Source organism: Castanea sativa, chromosome 4 (genome assembly GCF_040712315.1).
Source record: "Castanea sativa cultivar Marrone di Chiusa Pesio chromosome 4, ASM4071231v1".
In the NCBI taxonomy this organism is placed as follows: domain Eukaryota; kingdom Viridiplantae; phylum Streptophyta; class Magnoliopsida; order Fagales; family Fagaceae; genus Castanea; species Castanea sativa.
In genome coordinates, this window is record NC_134016.1 from 32,042,680 (window position 1) to 32,062,502 (window position 19,823).

General features: G+C 36.1%; 1 pseudogene; it reads left to right on the plus strand.

The window, feature by feature from the left end:
* Positions 1–19,823, plus strand: part of LOC142632723 (putative phospholipid-transporting ATPase 9) — a 29,173-nt pseudogene that overhangs the window by 3,648 nt on the left and 5,702 nt on the right.

Below are 19,823 nucleotides of genomic sequence, written 5' to 3' on the forward strand. Positions count from 1 at the left end.
GTTAAACATGTTTGAAAAATCAAAAACCCTATTGGAACCAATCCAAATGGAACCAAAAAACAAGTCTCCTCAGCTGAAGCAGCTCTAAATTGGCAAGCAGAAAATGTTGTTGCACAAAACCAGGTCCTTTCAAAGATCCTTGATAATCAACAGAAGATGACTGAAGCAGTAACTCATACCTTCTCATCTTCAAATTCTCTTATTAAAGATTTGAAGAAAAAAATACAGTCAGTTGAACAAGAATTGGCAACAATTGCCTCCACAGTAAAAGATTTGTCTGTCTTCTTTCCCCTCATTGGGCAAAAAGAAAAAGAAAGAAAGCAGTTGTTGATGCAACTCCAGTCTATGGAGAATTCACAAATGGCTACCCAAGCTCTTCCAATGCAAGTCTACATGCCTTACCAACCGCGTCAATCATTGTATAAAGATCTGTCCATACCTTTAACCTCCCCATTTTCCCTAGTCTCCCCCTACCAGAACCTCCAACCATTAACCATGACACATCTTGCTCATAATCCTTTTAAATCAAGTGGAATTTTTCCCAGCATAATAAGCCCGACACCACCACTCCAACTAGAACCTCAAACCAAACCACAAAATGAACCTCCTTTCATCAAAAAAGACAAAGAGCCATTATACCGACCACCAGGTCCAACTATTGGTGCTTCTTCCAGACCCCCAGATATGAATATGTTAGCCATTAACTCTGATCTCCCAAAACCAATTTCATCATTTCTTAGAACTTTAACTCTTCAAGAACCAACAGAACATTTTGTTCTCCCAGTCATTGATGACACAAATCTAGACTTGTCTGGCCTTGAATTAGACGAAGTATTTATGACAGAGCCAAAGGTAGAAGAGGAAGAAGATGTCCTTCATCCTAAACAACCTCCACCACCACCACCAATATTTCCTCCACCACCTTTCATCCCTGATCACCACACAAGATTAACCTACTCATCAACCACAGATTCAAAGCACTTGTTTACCATTGATAACAGTCCTCCTACAAAATGGCATGATGAGATCTTCAACATGTATTCATGGTGTACAGCTGAACTCCAAGCCTCAAATAATACTGTTGCACAGATCATTGCCAAGTTTGTCGCAAGACTTACAGGAACATTGAGATAATGGTGAATCAATCTTGGAGAATACAGGCAAAGACAAGCAGCCCAATGTAACACTCTAGAAGATTTTTTCACAATCATTCATAATGAATTCCTTGGCTCACTGGCCCATTACATTGAAGTAGCAAGAGAAGAATTCTTACTGATAAAATGTTGCTCTTTTGAAAGAAAAGATTTGGAAAAATATTTTGACAGAATGTCAAGCAGTTACTACTCCTTTAATGGAATGGATGATGTCAATTCTAAGCACACTTTTCTTAATTCTTTCCCGGATCCACTAGGTGATGAAACCCTCCACATGATGAACCTTCAAAAAATCACCCTACAGCAGGCCTCCTTAGGAGAAATCTATCAGCATGTGCTCATTGCTCTTGAAAAACTCTGCAATCAAAGAAAGTTTCTTTCAGAAATTGATAAGGTCCACAGCAAGCTTAAAGACAATTGTAAAAAGAAAGATTTGCAGATCAAGTGTTATGACGAAAATTGTGCTTGTCCAACTAAGAGAAGAGATCATTTCAAAAAGTATTCTTGGAAGAAGAAACATCATCAACAGAAGAAAAAGTTTTTCAGGAAAAAGAAATGGAAGTTCCTCAGAAGAAAACAGTTCAAAGGAAAAACTTCAAAAGTTTGTTTTGTATGTAGAAGACTCGGTCATTTTGCAAAAAATTGTCCAAAAAGAGAAAAAGCAGCAAAGCTTTTGGAGCAAGCCCAAATTCATGCAGATGACACCCCATTTTCAGATGTTGAATCACTCTTCTTACTGGATGATGATTACTTTCCCTAAGCCTTGGCAGTCATGGCTTATTCTACCTCAGAAGATGAGTCTGATTCAAACAATAATAATGATTCAGAACTAGAAATCCAAGCCATATACACATCTCAGCCTCTTATAGCTCCACTAATTGGCCCCACACTAATAGCTCAAGTTCACATCCTCCTTGATACTTATTCCAGACCTATCCCGGTAATAGCTTTGTTTGATACAGGAGCAGCAGCAACAATTCTCCATCCTAAGATATTACCCGAAAACGTTTGGCTACCTCATCATCAGATGTTCAGAGTAGCCAATGGAGAAACATTTCTGATCACCCAGAAAAGTAAGCCCATTAGCATTCGAATTTTTCCAACCCTTACCATTAGACACCAAGTCCTTGGATCCTCACTCACAGGCAGAGACCTTCTCATAGGATTTGACCTCCTTCACCAGATACCCAGTCTCAGATGGTCCTCAAAAGGACTTTTGCATAAACAACACCTTCTCACTTGGACCAAGGTGCCTCATTTGTTCTCAATAAATCCCTTTGACTCTTTGAGATCCCAAATTATTAATGAATGTTGTGCAACCACTCACTTTGAATTCCTCCTTAAAAATCCAAATCCTTTGTGGAAAAATCCATCTTTTTTCATAACTCTTCCCTTCAAAAAGAATGAAGATGTTAACCCCACAAAAGCTAGTCATAGAGGAATGAACCCAGAACATTTTTCCATGGCTAAACAGGAGTTATCCACCCTTCTTTTAAAAAATCTTATTGAACCCACAACTTCTCCATGGGTGTGTGAAGCTTTCTATGTTAACAAGCATGTAGAACATGTTCGAGGAAAGCTTAGACTAGTAATCAATTACCAAGATCTTAATCATTTCCTTGCAAATGACAAGTTCCCTTTGCCAAACAAAAGTGCCCTTTTCCAACATCTCTCCAATGCCAAAGTATTCTCAAAGTTTGATCTCAATGCAGGATTCTGGTAATTAGGAATCCATCCAGAAGAAAGATACAAGACAGCATTTTGCATCCCAGACCACCATTATCAATGGACTGTAATGCCTTTTGGCTTAAAAAATGCTCCATCTCAATTCCAAAAAGCAATGGTAACGTTGTTCCAACCGCTTTTGTCAAGTGCATTGATCTATGTAGATGATATTCTCCTATTTTCAAAAGATGTAGCATCCCATGAACAATTGCTTACTGAATTCTACAATTTAGTAAAAGCTCAAGGGATAATGCTTTCAGAAAAGAAAATGGTCATAAGAGTATCTTCTATTGACTTCTTGGGCGTAAACATTTCAGATGGAAAGTACACTTTGCTGCCCCACATAGCAGTTTCTCTTAGTGAATTTCCAGATATGCTCACCAGCGCCAAACAGATCCAGCAATTTCTTGGAGTTGTCAACTACATGTCAGATTGTATCCCAAAAATCTCCAGACATAGGGATTGTTTGTCTAAATTGTTGAAAAAATCTCCCCCAGAATGGAATCCAGTTCATACAGAAGCGGTCCAACAATTGAAAAAACTAGCAGAAAAACTTCCCCCTTTGCAGATTCTGGGAACAGGCAAAAGAGTTCTACAGACAGATGCAAGTGATGAGTATTGGGCAGCAGCTCTCTTTGAAGAAATTGACAGCAAAAGAAATATTTGTGGATATAAAAGTGGTGCATTCAAGCCTTTAGAGCTTCATTACCAAGAAATCCTAGCAGTCAAACATGGAATTGAAAAGTTCCAGTTTCACCTCCTTGGTCACAACTTCCTTGTAGAAATGGAAATGTCCTCTTTTCCAAAAATGCTCCAATTCAAAAGAAAAATGCTCCCACATCCTCAGTTATTCAGATGGTCAAATTGGTTTTCACAATGGTCTTTCCAAGTCAAACACATCAAAGGTACAAATAACCTTATCACTGATTACCTTTCTCGAAAGCCTCCAATCCTTCATACCACAATAATTCCTCCACCCTTATGTGTATATCCAATAACAGATCCATCATCATCCTCAGGCCCTTCTACTTCAACCCCTAATGATATCCTTAATATGATAGAAACACTTCCCTCAGAAATAAAAGACCAAATAAAGACCTTGACCCTTCAAGCCAGATCCAAAAGAATCATTAGAGTACTCCATGATTACCTCAAAGAACACCAACGTCATTTCCTTACCCTTTTCCTAGACATTGAGCAACCATGGAAAACTCCATTTGCAATTTGGCTAACAAACTGGACTGTTGTACACTACCTTTACATGTGGTACTTACTCAATGAGTACTACTTGTGTCTCCATTTCGAACCAGAATTCTACTCATACATTTTCTCTCGAGAAAATAAATATTTCCACAAATTCTGGTCTGAAATTTTGAAAAATGATGCTCATGATGGCCAATGGTTCAAGTATCCCAAAATAGATCACCCCCGTTTTGGTAGCAAAATTACTTCAGCATGCATAGTAGCCAAGCTAAATTCCAAAAATAATGTTCAAGCAGAAGGAATCCTCCATCCTCCAGATATACATTGGGTAACTAATGCTGATGGTACTCTTCACACACACGTGGACGTGTCTTGGATATCTTGTCACTATTCCCTCACAATGGCAGAATCTCTCAATCAGGGAATCTTCCCAAACATAGTACCAGCCGACCCAGATGTTTGCAAACAGCAATGGCCACATGAAGACCATTAGGAAATGCCTAATCCTTTATTTGGCCATGATGACCCTTACTACCATAACCATGATCCCGATGCCGATGTCGATGAAGAATGGTTTCAAGGTAGAGATGGATGGGATGACTAAAAATAGATATATAAATATATAGATTCAAAAAAAAAAAACAAAAAAGGTGTCAAGAGCCATTATTTTTGACTTTTCAAAGCTCCTATTTTCTCTTTTCTTCCTATCCTTCTAATACTTTTCTCGTAGCTATTCCTTTAATCTTACAACTATTGTATAATGTCTTTCGTCCTTTTCCCCAACATAATTGACTATTGTCAGCAATATATCCGGACAAGAATATCTTCTGCACTGGCATATTTACATCCGAAAGACAATTGTCACTCCAGTTCTAGGACCCCCACTTTTTTGGACAAATGTCAAGAACAAGTCAGCCTTTACAACTCAAAGCTTATCATCTGAATGTAAAATATTTTTGTCTTTTGGTACATTATTGTCTATAAATAGGTGTCTTGTTTCCTTAGTTGGGCAGAGTCGGAGAATTAGAGAGTAGAAAAGAGTTAGAGAGAATTAGCTAGAAAGAGAACCTTATGTAATATTTCCCAGTTTATGTCTTCCAGTCCTGTAAAAAGCTTGCTTAATCTAATAATATCCCTTAGTTTGTTGTATCTTGTTCTATATTATATTCCATGCTTTCAGTATATTTTCTATAGCATCTTAGTAATATATGCCATTAATAAGCGTCCATGATGTTCTTACACTCCCATTGTCCAGTCAGTTTATTCGTCTTTTAGTTATTGTTTATAGTTTACGTGTCTTCGTCCTTACTCCCTTTCTTTGTCTGAGTAGCTTCCTTGTTCGTCCTTACTCCCCTTTCTTTAAGTTTGTCCGTCCTTTACACATAATTGTGTTTGAAAGACTTTCAAAGAATGGAAGGGAATTTGAGGAGCAGACTAAGGGGCACATTAATGAGTATGCCAATGCTGGTTTGAGGACCTTGGTACTTGCATATCGAGGACTGGATATGGAAGAATACAATGAGTTTAATAAAGAATTTACGAAGGCCAAGAACTCAGTGAGTGCAGATCGTGAGGAAATGATGGAGGAAGTGGAAGAAAAGATAGAGAGATTTGATTCTTCTAGGTGCTACTGTAGTTGAAGACAAACTTCAGAATGGGGTAGGTTTAATACATTAAAGCAAAGAACAGACTTGTAACCGGTGGAAATGTGTTATAAGTTATAACCCAGGTGCTAGATAAATATTTGAATTTAGTTTAGTGATAGAATAAAGCTTCCTAGATAGATTAGTATTATTGTTTATTTGTATTTAAATTAATTTCTATGTTTTAGGATAGGATTGGTTCCTATGTTTTAGGATTTGTTGATGAGTTTATCTCATCATTGGCTACTTATGTACGTTCTTTTTTTTTATAACAGCTATTTATGTTAGTTGAATGCATTAATAAGAATTAAGCAAAAAATTAACCAAAAATGTCTACTTCCTCTCTCAAGTTCAGGAAATTGATCATCTCGAATTGGCTACACTATCTTGTTTACAACAAAATGTTCCAGCAAGTCTAGGCTTCTAACGATTTTGAGGATATTTTAGTCTAAAATAGGTGCTCCTTGATAATCTAGGTTACAAGACTGGTCAAAGTTGGAATAAGAAACACAATTCAGCAATTGGTGATGGAGCAAACGATGTGGTGAAACTTCAAGAGGCAGATATTGGGGTTGGTATCAGTTGTGTTGAGGGAATGTAGGTATATGCAGAACAGATTTTCAGTATATTATTTCACTCCCATCTGGAAATTAATCTCACTTACATATGTTTTGAGTTGTTCTTTTTGACAAATAATTCTTTCCAAAATTCCAGGCAGTCATGTCAAGTGACATTGCAATTCTTCAGTTCTGATATTTGGAGAGTTTGCTTCTTGTGCACGGGCATTAGTGTTACAGAAGGATCTCATTAATTGTAACATATGATATTGGAAATGTCAGATTATATGCCTCTAAATTGTAGCTTTCTTATATTAACCAATAACTCAATTGGAAATATTTTCTCATGCAATGAATCCAAATCAGTGAACTTTGCCCCAATATTAAATTTGTAAGAATAATGATTAAGTCATTAAATTCCTCATTTTTTATTAGTTTAAACTTGGGGAATACATAATAGTTTATCACTGTATCACTCTACCTCCCATTTGAAAGTTAAAAATTCCACATATTGACCCACCTATTGAGGGTGATAAGCCAAAAACGTATCGATCTCTTGTGATGAATTAACCAATTAATTAGACAAGTGAATTAATTAGGTTCAATTACATGCAATGAGCGTGCCAACACAAACAAATCACCAAATAACTAAATATGCAGGGGAAATTAAATGACACGGTGATTTGATTACAAATGGAGAAAACCAACACGGCAAAAACCCCACTGGGTGATTTTAAGGTTACTACTTCCGAGAATCCACTATTATCAAAACAAGCGGTTACAAGTAAAGGAATCCTAGTACCTTATACCAACCTACAGTTGAACCCTTACCCCAATACCCAATTGGACTTGTTCTGAAGTGACAATCTCTCCTTTTCAATGCACGGCTCGCAGTACGTGACTAACCAATTGTGCAGATCTCAGTACGCAACTCCAACCACCAACTAGAGAAGGATTGTTGGTTGCAAAGTTCTTCAGTTCATCACACGGTGAAGATCAAGAAGCTCCTTGGTTACAAAACCCTATGGTGTACAAACACAACAGCTTTTTCACAAGAAAGATGAACTAGGGCAAAACTAGGTCTTTGGTTACAATTTTCTCTTGTGCAATTATGCCCTTGGCTGTATAACCTAATACGGCCCTTAAAATAATCCTTATATATGTTTAGGGTTGTGAGAAAAGACAGCCCAAACATACAATCACGAATTGGATGAAAAACAGACTAAAAAATCTGAGTTTCATAAATCTCGACAGATACCCTATCTGTCGAGCTGCTGTCGAGCATGGGCTAGAACAGCTCTTTAAGTCTCGATAGGTGCTAGCTGTCGAGCTTTAATGAACAGCACATTTCACACTTGAATCTTTGACAGACTTGTATGGCTTTTACACTTGGTCTTGAAACAAGGTTTCTTGAGGTATCAAACACATCCTAGATCTACCCAATTACAAATAAAGTGCGTTTTGTCAAAGGATTAGCCAATTACATAAAATAGTGACATATGTTCCTAACATGTGAAACACATATGTCCTAACAATCTCCCATTTTGGCAATCTGTGACAAAACCACAACAAACAAATGAACATATGAGAGGAGTCATAAATCACTCAACTCATACTCACTTGTTGAATACAATAAAATATATCCTAATACAAACTCTTGAAAAGCTTTGTAAGAAGAGAGTTCATGGCAAGTAAACTTTGACAATCTATATTTCTGAAACACTTAAACAAAACTCATCAAGGCATTATTGTGTGAAACAGAAATAAAAGAATACAATATATAAGAAGCATATGCATAAAAAGAGAAAATAAATAACACATGTAAGGGTAGGTGAAAAACATACATAAATCAACATATAAAGAATATAAGTACAATGTATGTCAAGATGGTCACAAGATCCAAGGTATATGAACAATGTATCTAAAGTAGAAAGAAAAGAAAAGATACAAGTATCCTCACTACAACCCTTAATATCAACACTCCCCCTAACAAAAATCTCCTATACTAACTCTCCCCCTAACTAAGACTACTCTCATAACCCAAAACTACTCCCCCTTTTTGTCATGAGTGACAAAGGGTAAGAGAGTCAAGTAGACATCTCGTCAGCACTAGAAGAGCTAGCATCGCCATCATCCTCATCCTCGAAAGCAGTAGAATCATCAACATCATCCTCATCCTCAAAAGCCTTTGGAGTAGGTGAAGGAGAAGTAACAAAGCCACCCATAACTGTCTGTCGTCATGCAATACGACTAACACAGGTGTTCACCTGACACAACTTATCATTGAGAGTGTCGAGGTGAGCATCCATGTGCTGAAGCTGCGCCATGCTGTCCTCGAGAGTCACACCACTCGTAGAAGTAGAAGGAGTAGATGTGGATGAAGCTGAAGGAGTGAGAGGAGCTGCTGACCCAGGCCGCCTCGACCAAAACTGTGCCTCGCTTCGTTTAACTGTAGTGGCATCTATAGCCCCATAGTAGAAAAGTGGTCGGACACTGGAAAGGGAATAGAAAAATGGTGTAAGATCCTCGTGATAGCAAAAGGGAAGATGAGCTTATCATGGGTCATCGTATCCCTATACACATCTATGATAGAAAGAATTAAAATGAGAGGGAAAATCTATACTAAGATGCTCAAGTAGGGAAAGCAAAAACCGAGTACGGGGCTCTGTAATAGAGTTATAATGAGATAAGGGATGTAACACAAAAGTCATGACAATGTTAAGAAAACACAAACCTTTAGCAAAGGTCGAACAGTAAGTGAATTGACGCTCACCCCAATCAGAAGAGCGCTCACAGAAAGCAGACATAAGCTCGTCTTTAAACACAGTCTTAAGACGCTCACAACCAGGGTAGTCAGGATGTGCTACCCTAGGGACATGGAGCACGTCGGATACAATATCCAGGGTGACCATGATGCGCGTACCTCGAACGCGAATGAAAAACTGAGGTACTGAATAATCGAATCCATGCATGTTGGAGTAGAACACCTAGATCAGCATGGATGGACATATGACTAAGACGCTGCATAGTGACTCCCATTCCCTACTGTGGATGACAGTGGGAAGGATAGTGTCGGAGAAGTTCGAAAAAATGACTTCGGGTTCCGAAAGAATGCCTCGTCGGGAAAAGTTCTCAAAGAAGTCTGATTTGGCCTTCTCATCATGGAACCAGACGTGAAAGGGAGTAGGATCGGAAGAAGTGGATGCCCCGGAATGTAGAGGGTTCCAGGACAAAGTAGATTTGCGTTTGGGTGCCATAGAAGCAGACTAACGTAAACAGAAGAGAGAGAGAGAGAGAGAGAGAGAGAGAGAGAATCAGAAAAGTCCCAACCAGATCAAATATATCAAAACATATTGAAAAGAAAGGACGTATGTATGGGAATGCATGAACATGTGACATGCAAAGGTAAATGCATCATGGGCTCAACCCAATCCAATCCCACCAGCACACACAATCAGATAACATATATAACACATCTAAATGCATGAAAATATAGTTATAATGCACATGAGATGCAATGCATGAAGTGTTAAGATCACATAAGCATAACCCAACCCAAAAATTTCACCAAAACTTCATCAATTTTGAAAAACCCCAAAATTTTCAAAAATCCCAAAATCTAGGTCAGAATGCATGAACATATATGAAGAAAGACAAGAAAAGAGATCATACCTATGAAAAAGCAAGCAAACGATCAGGGAAAGAGTAGGGAAGATGAAGTGGTTGAGTTGAGAGTGTTTGGAAGTGAGAGAGATGAGAAACTTTCAAGAGATCGAAGAAGTGAGATTAGAAATCGCAACGCGCATATATATAGAAAACTCATAAAGCTCGATCGATCGAGATGTATCGAGGAGCTGTCGAGATTTAAAACGCATCTTCTAGTTTTCGATCCAGCTATCGAGGATCAAACAATAGAATTCTTCACAAAGAAGCTCGATGGATCGTGGATCTGTTGAGGAGCTATCGAGGGGATAGAAGAATTCTCGATCGATCCACATAGTTGTCGAGAGGTGTTGAGATTGCGATAAAGAGCAACTGAAAAGCTCGATAGATAAGCCAGGTGTCGAGAAGCTGTCGAGATTCCTTAAAATAGTTTTTCAAAGAGGGGAAAAACACAAATATGAATGCAATCAACCAAGCAACTCAACAACGATCCAATCAACATTTTAAGCTCTCAAAATCATCTCTCAACAAAAATATTAAGCACATAGATCCCAAAACACACATACACACACACACACAAAACAAGTCTAACCAATTTTATATTTCAAAAACAAGTCAAGACAGTTTAGTGAGCATACATCAACACATGTAAACCTTGTGATGTCCAAATCACATTGTACCTGCACATGTATTAAAAGTAGCAAAGAATATTGCGTGTTGTGTGTGAAAAACATCGCAAGATTGCATAAGTGTATCTATGTTATGACGATTTGAGATATGAGTAAATCAATTTAACTCACACACGATCATAACTGCTTAATGGGGACTATTATCTTTGAGGTACATCCTATAACTTCCACATCTCCTAGAATACACGTTTGCAATCATATTTAAAGCCTTTTAATCTTTTTGCTTTTTTATTTTTCTTCTCACATTTTTCTTTTAAGCAAACCATGCATGGGCATATAAAAGAGAGGAAAGAAATATTCAATTATGTTAAGCTTTTTGACATTGCATTTTTGCTATGCCGAAGTATACCGATGTCATTTCATGAGTGGCGAGCAACAGTGGTGAGATGGTTATTTATGCCTTTCTCTTAGGATTTTCTAGTCCTTCCCATCAAAAAGAGTGATATGCGTGTTAAGTACAAGAGATTCCTTAACCTTACTCATCACAAACAAAGAGCCACAAAGCTCACTTGCTTAGTTGTGCATAGAGATGCTCATCTAAGCTACAAGAGATACAAAATTTAGAAAACTTTGCTTCAATGGCCATCCAAGGTGCACAAGCACCAATGTACACAAACACACACTGTTTTTGTATTTTTCAATTTTTTTTATTTTTTATGAAAAAAAAAAACCAAATAAACAAACTAAAAATAACCAACAAAAACATGATAAACAAAGCAAAGCAATGCATAAAACTAGACTGACTCAAAAACAAGAAAGCAAAAACACACAAGTAATGCAATAAAAAACAGATAGGGAGAAAGAAGAAGTGTTTAAATCACTTGGAGCTCCTTCCTTCCACACCTTGGAAGAACATTTTCTTTGAGCAAAGCCTTGAACCGGCGGTGAGGGGAAAGAATTGAACCCATTCAAGTTCGAAAGGAACATGAGGGCCTTGAGAAGATCTCCAAGAGGTGCAAGAGAGGATGGAAACTGATTCTGGTTTCCTGATGCGATCATGTCGTTGCTCTGTTGAGTGGCTAACCACTTATAGTAATTAGGTCAAGTATAACCAGCTGCTCCACAGTGATGACAGAGATACTGTTTCTTGTGTTTAGGCTTTTAAGAGTTAGCCTTCTTAGCCCTAGGATTTTTAGCTTCTTTCTTATCTAGCTTAGGGGGTGCTCCTAAGATGGATTTATCCTTGTATATCTTCTCATTAGCTAAATCAGTTTTGACATTAGTGTTCTCAATTTCAACATTATTACTAGGAGGAACAAAAACAGTAGTACTAGTAGAAGCAATATTAGAAGAAGAGAAATCATACCCTAAACCAGTTCGATTAGAAGCATATTTCTGAAGACTGAGCATCTCATCAAGCTTAGTGCTTGAAGTCCTTTCCAGCTGAGCTCTGACTTGGAACATTTCTGCCTCAAGTTTCTTGGTCTTCTCAACCTGGAAGTTGTTCTCAAATCTCAGTGCTCCAATAGTCTGATTGGCTTCATCAAATTTTGTGGAAAGCTCTTCACGCTCAAGCTCAACATCACTGAGCTTCTTGGTGGTCAACCTAGACAATTTCTCATGCTTTTCTGAGATCTTGTACAACTTTGCATAGGCTGTGTGGATGTTATCTTGCTCATCCATCTTCTCATATTTTGACTCCATCAATTTTTCTTCTTCTTCCACATCTTCTACAATCCCTTTAGTAGGATTGACAGTGGCGGTGAAGGCATTCAGGATTCCATCATCCTCATTTTCGAAATCATTTTCAGGTTCGGTGTCGCTTAATGTAGCAGCAAGTGCCTTGCTTTTCCAAATAGACTTGAGATAAGTGGGGCACTCCTGTTTCATGTGTCCAAAGCCTTGACACCCAAAGCACTTGGGTCCTGAGGGAACAGTGTACTGACTACCATCCCTTGCATCCTTCTTCCCTTTGTCCTGGCTCTTGAGCTGAGAAGAATTGGATTACCTATCGTCCTTATCGAAGCCCTTTGCATTGGCATTCTTCATAAACTTCTTGAACTGTCAAGTGATGTAGGACTTCATTTTAGAATCTTCATTATCAGAAGACTCATCAGTGTCATTGCTCTTAGCCTTCAATGCCATGCTCATGCTCATGCTCTTGCTCTTGCTTGACTTCCCGAGCCTTGTTAAACCCAACTCATAGGTCTGCAGATTTCCAACAAGCTCTATTAGAGGAATCTTATCAATATCCTTGGATTCCTCAATGACGGTGATCTTTGCATGAAGCCTCTCTGGTAGAGATCTGAGCACTTTTCTCATAATCTTGGGTTCTGGAATGGTTTCCCCAAGATTAAATATTGAGTTCACTATATCCTTGAGTCTGGCATAGAACTCATCAAATGACTCATCCTCCTCCTCCGTCTTAATCTCTTTGAAGCTTGTAGTAAGCCTCTGAAGCTTCAAATCCTTAATAGCCTTGGTTCCCTCATAGGTTGTTTGGAGAATGGTCAATGCTTCCTTAGCAGTTTCAGTGGAGGATATCTTCTTGAACTCCTTATTAGTGACTGCACAAAATAACGCATTCAATGCCCTATTGTTGAAGTTTTCCGTCTTGATCTTTGCATCATCCCAATCGGCCGACGCTTCCTTCGGCTTGGTCCAGTCTATCTCCACAGCTTGCCACACCTTCTTATCTAAGGACTGCAAGAAAGCTCTCATGCTTACTTTTCAATATGCATAGTTAGTTTCATCAAATAAAGGAGGTACAATAAGTGACTGTCCTCTATCCATGACAAATAGGGGTCAATGGATCTCACAACAAAGATTAAACCCTAATCAGAATGTGCCTGCTTTGATACTGACAGGCCAAAAACGTATCAACCCCTTGTGATGAATTAACCAATTAATTAGCTAAGTGAATAATTTAGGTTCAATTACATGCAATGAGCGTGGCAACACAAACAAATCTCCAAATAACTAAATATGCAGTGGAAATTAAATGACACGGTGATTTGTTTACGAATGGGAAAAAACCAACACAGCAAAAACCCCACCGGGTGATTTTAAGCTCACCACTCTCGAGAATCCACTATTATTAAAATAAGCGGTTACAAGTAAAGGAATCTTAGTACCTTATACCAACTTACAATTGAACCCTTACCCCAATACCCAATTGGACTTGCTCTATAGTGACAGTCTCTCATTTTCAATGCACGGCTCGCAGTACGTGACTAACCAATTGCATGGATCCCAGTATGCGATTTCAATCACCAACTAGAGAAGGATTGTTAACTGCAAAGTTATTCAGTTTATCACACGATGAAGATCGAGAAGCTCCTTGGTTACAAAACCCTATAATGTACAAACACAATAGCTTCTTCACAAGAAAGATGAACTAGGGCAAAACTAGGTCTCCGGTTACAATTTTCTCTTGTGCAATTATGCTCTTGGCTGTGTAACCTGATACGGCCCTTAAAATAATCCTTATATATGTTTAGGGTTGTGAGAAAAGAAAGCCCAAATATACAATCACGGATTGGATGAAAAACAGACTCAAAAATTTGAGTTTCATAAATCTTGACAGATACCCTATCTGTCGAGCTGCTGTTGAGCTACGGGTTAGAACAACTCTTTAAGTCTCGATAGATGCTAGCTGTCGAGCTAGTTGTCGTGCTAGTTGTCGAGTTTTGATGAACAACACTTTTCACACTTGAATCTTGGACAAACTTGCATGACTTTAACACTTGGTCTTGAAACAAGGTTTCTTAAGGTATTAAACACATCATAGATCTGCCCAATTACAAGTAAAGTGCATTTTGTCAAAAGATTAGCCAATTACATAAAATAGTAACATATGTTCCTAACATGTGAACAGTGGCGGAGTTAGGATTTTAGTCTAGAGTGGGCAAAATTAAAAGACAATATTAAAAGCGAAATTTGTCTAAATAAACAATTGTAAGCAAATATGAATATATTTCATATTATTAAAATAAATAAACAAAAACAACTAATTCATAGCTACTAAAAAATTTACAAACTGATGGAGTAAAAATATGATTAGTGTTACTTAAAAAATATAATGAATAAATGTTTTAAATTATTTTTTGTGATTGATGACATGCCAATTTGTAAGACATAAGTAGTAAAATTTATAATATCTCTAGCATCATTCAAAGATAAAATGCTGTAAAAAGTATCATAAATAGTAAAAATGGTGTAAATAATGATATAAAATAAAAATAAAAAAATAGTGAAATAGGTGGTTTGGTCACTTTCAAGTTTCAACAAGTAGAAGTCTTTTTTTTTTCCCCTCCTCCATGTGACTACTAATACAAAAAAAAAAAAAATAGGAGTAAGGGGGGGCAGGTGCCCCCCCTCGCCCCCCTCTGGCTCCGCCAGTGCATGTGAAACACATATGTCCTAATAGAGGGAGAGTTGAGCCCACACATGAAGGACATTGTCACTTTGTTAGAATGGTACTTAAGTGATTAAATTCATGCTTTCCTATAATGAAAACTATACATGTAATGTAATATTCTACATATCGGCCCTATGACAACGAAAAGCTCCAAGTGATTACATCGTTACTATTGTGTTCTTTATAGTTGACAGATAGTGTCAAGAAGTTATGGTTCTTGTTAATTGTTAATGGTGCACTCTTAACACTAAAATTAACCCAAACTAGCAGCGAACCCGCGCGTTGCGCGTCATAATTATTTTTATGGTGGTTTTATTAAAATTTTTTTTTTACAATTTAAACTAATCTAATAATGAGTAATGTATTTCGTAATTATATTTTTATTTATTATAGGAAAAATCATAAATGTAATATAAGAACAATCCAAGACACCAAAAAAGCGTAAACTAAAAAAAATTAATGAAACTTAACAATGATTAATTGAACTAATATTAGGATAAAACTTTGTTTTTGACAATCTATTAAGGTTATTTATTTGTAGAAATTATAATTTCGGCCATCCAAAACATATTATCAAATAAAAAATTATTAGCAAAATCTAAGAATTAAATTTCTATACATGCATTGTTATAAAATAATAATAATTAAAATAAAATTGCAAAAGTTTAAATTTTTCACCTATCCAATTATTTTCGTTTGGCTAACCTTTGCTTTTCTTTAAATGAATGGTATTATAGAGTACTTCTAATACAACTATTAAGAGTACCTTGTCCACCACAAAGGGTTAGAAAATAAACAAAAATTAGTAAAGTCTCATAGTTTAACATCTAAATTGAGCACTATAAAAAAATCATGCTGTTTAACAGAATAAATACCAAATTATCCAAATCATGCTATGTAATAGAATAATATTATATTTTTATATGCTATATTTAATTCTTTAAAACGCAATAGGATAACATTTAACAATCAAAGAGAATTTAAAAAAAAAAAAAAAAAACAACAACAACAACAATTTAAAAAACAAAACTAAATTGCATTAACCCAAAATAGAGTTTTAAAGAATATAAAAAGTTATCAACCTAAAGTAGAGATGCAAAAAAAAAAAAAATCCACCAAAAAATTTAGAGAGAGAGAGGATCTTTTTTTTTTGTGAGGGAAAACTATGCATAGAATAGAAGAGATAGTGACAAATTTATAGTAAGAGGGTGTGAATAAGAAAAAACAAAAATAAAGAAAGATGAAGGGAAAGTGGAAGAATGATATTAATGTAGAGTGTAGTGGGGAGATGAAAAGGTAAGTGGGGGAGAAAGATTGAAGTAGTGGGGAGATGAAATGGTAAGGGAGAGTGAAAAGTTGGAGAAGTGTAAATATTAAAAAAATAAATATTAAAAACAATTATAGGAAAATTGGAAAGAAAAAAAAAAAACCCTAAAGCTTGAAAGGCTTCAATGGTTTTTTTTTTCTTTAAGCTGAAAAGGCTCACACAAAACCCTAAAACTGAACTAAAAAGGCTTTGGGTTGGGCTTGATAGTGGAATTAAATAAATAAGAGGTAGGTTGGATTAATTATACAGATTTATTATAGGGTGATAATGGATGTAAATGGATAAGTAGTGGGCTAGATTTATTATAGGGTGATAGTGGAAGTAAATAAATAAGTAGGGGATTGCATTTATAGGGCTGAAAATTGTAAAAACCATTTTAAAATTGTAGGACAAATGATTTTTTTTTTTTTAATGACGTAGCAGCTGATGTAGCGCAACATAAAAGCAGCAGAATTAAACGCTACCCTTCAATGTTTGGTAATATATAGATAAGTCCATGGTTTACAACTTCACATTGGGTCCGTTTGGATAGGCTGTTCACAAAGGTGCGTTTTAAAAATGAGCATTTTTAAAACGTGCGTTTTGAAAACATTATTTTAAAAACCATAGATAATCGTTTGGTAAAAATGTGAAAATATGTGTTTTTTATTTTTAAAGTTACATTAAACGTTTGGATATGCTGTTTTAAAAATGGCTATTTTAAGTGTAAATTCCAAAAAATGACTTAATTATTTTGTTAAGGTTATTTTGTCATTATAAAGACCTCCTTCCTAAACTCTCTCTGCATATCTGAATTTACACGCTCAGGCTTGAGGACTTTAATAGCTACTTCCACGCCAAAAAATTATATTAAAACAATACCAAATAACTCGAGTTTGCTTGGTAAAATATTAATAAGTTGTGCAGGTAGGTTAATGAAACATATCATAAGAATGAAAAATCCAGCAAACTACCAAGACTCTGTAAACTATACTAATTACAAAGACTCAATTGGAAGTTTAGTAAAGATCCCTAGTAGAAAAGCCTAAGAGTTAAAAGATTTTTTTTTTTTTTTTGAGATAAAAGATAGAAATATTATTGAATAGAGAAAAACCACGTACAAGAGTGTATAAACCATTGTTCAAACACACCGAAACGGGGAAAAAGAAGACTTCTAAACAACTTCCAAATACATGCCTAAAAAAAATATCTAGACAATTCCAAAGCTAAAAGAGTGTTCTTAGTGTGGGTCCTGCATTACTTTCATACGCAAAGCTAAGAAGCTTATCCATTGCTTCTTTGTGCGTTGGTGAGATTGTAGTATTCACACAGGAATCCCAATTGCCTCGAAATGGATTTGGGGTGGGCTTGAACTCTCTGAGTATACTCTATTTCGTGCATTCCAAATCCCCATGATACCACTTTGCCCACTTTTTAGATACCATTGTAATCATTATTGATTGCATTCTCCAATTTACGCATCCTATAGCCTAATATAGATTGTTAACACCAAGCTGGCAACACGTGATATACAAATGCAACCAAAGTAAACGAACGGCTAGAATCCAAAGATACATGGGTTCATTCAATTAAGAGAGAAATGGACTAGACATTCAAACACTCTGTATAATTAGAACTCTTCTAGCGGGAAATATAAAAAATAAAATAAAATAAAAAGAAGAAGGCATAATCGAAAAGCTATGACCACACCAAACATCCAACCAAAATTTTATTCTAGTACCATCAAATACCTCGAGTTAATCATGATGCATCAAATGAGATAACAAAACTTAATGATTTTTTTTTTGATTGAAACGATCTGCATTCATTCAATTGAAAATGGAAGACAACAAGTCCAAATACAAAGCTAGAGCAGTATTTGAAACATAGAATAGCTACAAAGGCGATACAATAAAGCATTAAGTCTTATCCGGATGAATAAGGTGTTGCACCGCTAAAAACATAAAAATTTGTCCAAAATAGAAATAATGAAAATACATTGGCTACAACCCACAAATGGATCGAGCAATCCTATCACGAATAACTTCATCTCCTTATCATGCATATTCTCAATGTTTGCTGTTGCTACTACCTTCTTCACTACTATTGCTCTCTGGTTTGTCAAGTTATGCTTATCCCATTTAAATCCCTTATCTCTCTATCATGTTTTCTAATATAATTATGCAAGACACAAAGTAGCAACTATAATGTTTCTTTGGTCCTTAATGTCGTAGGATGGCATTTGCTTCAAAATTTTCCATCTATTCTTCCACCTGCACTCAAAAGTTCGCTCAATCACACTTCTAAGTGATGAGTGAACATAGTTAACCTCTCTTCTAGAGTGATTTCCTCTACCGGCTCGTCGAAAATCTGCAACATGGTATCTTTGTCCCTTATAAGGTGGCAAATATCCATTCTGGTATCTGACATCAACTAAATAATATTTTCCTAACAAAATTAAAACATATGAGATGTGCATAAATAACATCCTTTATACATATTTAATATATAAATATAGTATATACACGAGTGGTGGTTTTGGAAAATTGACGGATTATTAGATGGAAAGAATCTAAGAAAATGCGTGTATCATGTACGGCACCTTCCCCGTCTGACCATAACATATGTGAAGAGTAAATCAAAGTCACATGCCGCCATCACACATTAAAACTTGTACACCTTTTCTATTATAATATGGAGTTTTCTTGTCCCCTCCAATAACAACTTGGATATGTACCATCAATGGCACCGATACGGTCCTAAAATACAATACAAAGTTATTAAAGAAATAATCATAACAAAAATTAGAGAAGCAAATTAGAATGAATGAAATAATGTACGAAAATGTGGCATATGTATAATGGATTTTGTTGTATATATGTTGGAACTTCACTAAATGTACGATCGAAGGTTTAATCATATCCATTGACATTATGATAAGGCGTTTAAGAACCTATGAAAATGTCTATGAATAGTACCATGAGAATGTTGGAATCTTTCTTGAACCAATCTGTTACATGTTCCTTGTCCAAGTATCATCAAACATATACCTGCGGCTCTTCAAGCCTAATGTGCCTTGTGCCGAAGCCCATATCTATGTTGCAAATCATTGCACAATTGAAGAAAAACATGAGGCTTCATTCTAAACATCTCATGACATTTTGCTTCATTACCGTCAAACAATCCATCAACCACTTATAGCAGTTTGATCAGAATCTCTACAAGGTTGTTTATCAATGTATTTTATATAATATGTCTTTGCTACATGACATCAACCCAACAACAAGATCATATAATTCATCATCATCTTCCACATCATAAGAATGATCATCATCACTATTATCAATATAATCATTGTAATCCATATGAATGACACCTAAAAATGATAACAAACACTTAGAAAAATTACTAAAGAAATTGCTCAAATGAATAAATTCATATAATTATTAAAAACATTATTAAAACATCTAAACAAGTTCAAACCACCCTAACAAACACATTATTCAAAGGAAAAAACAATAAA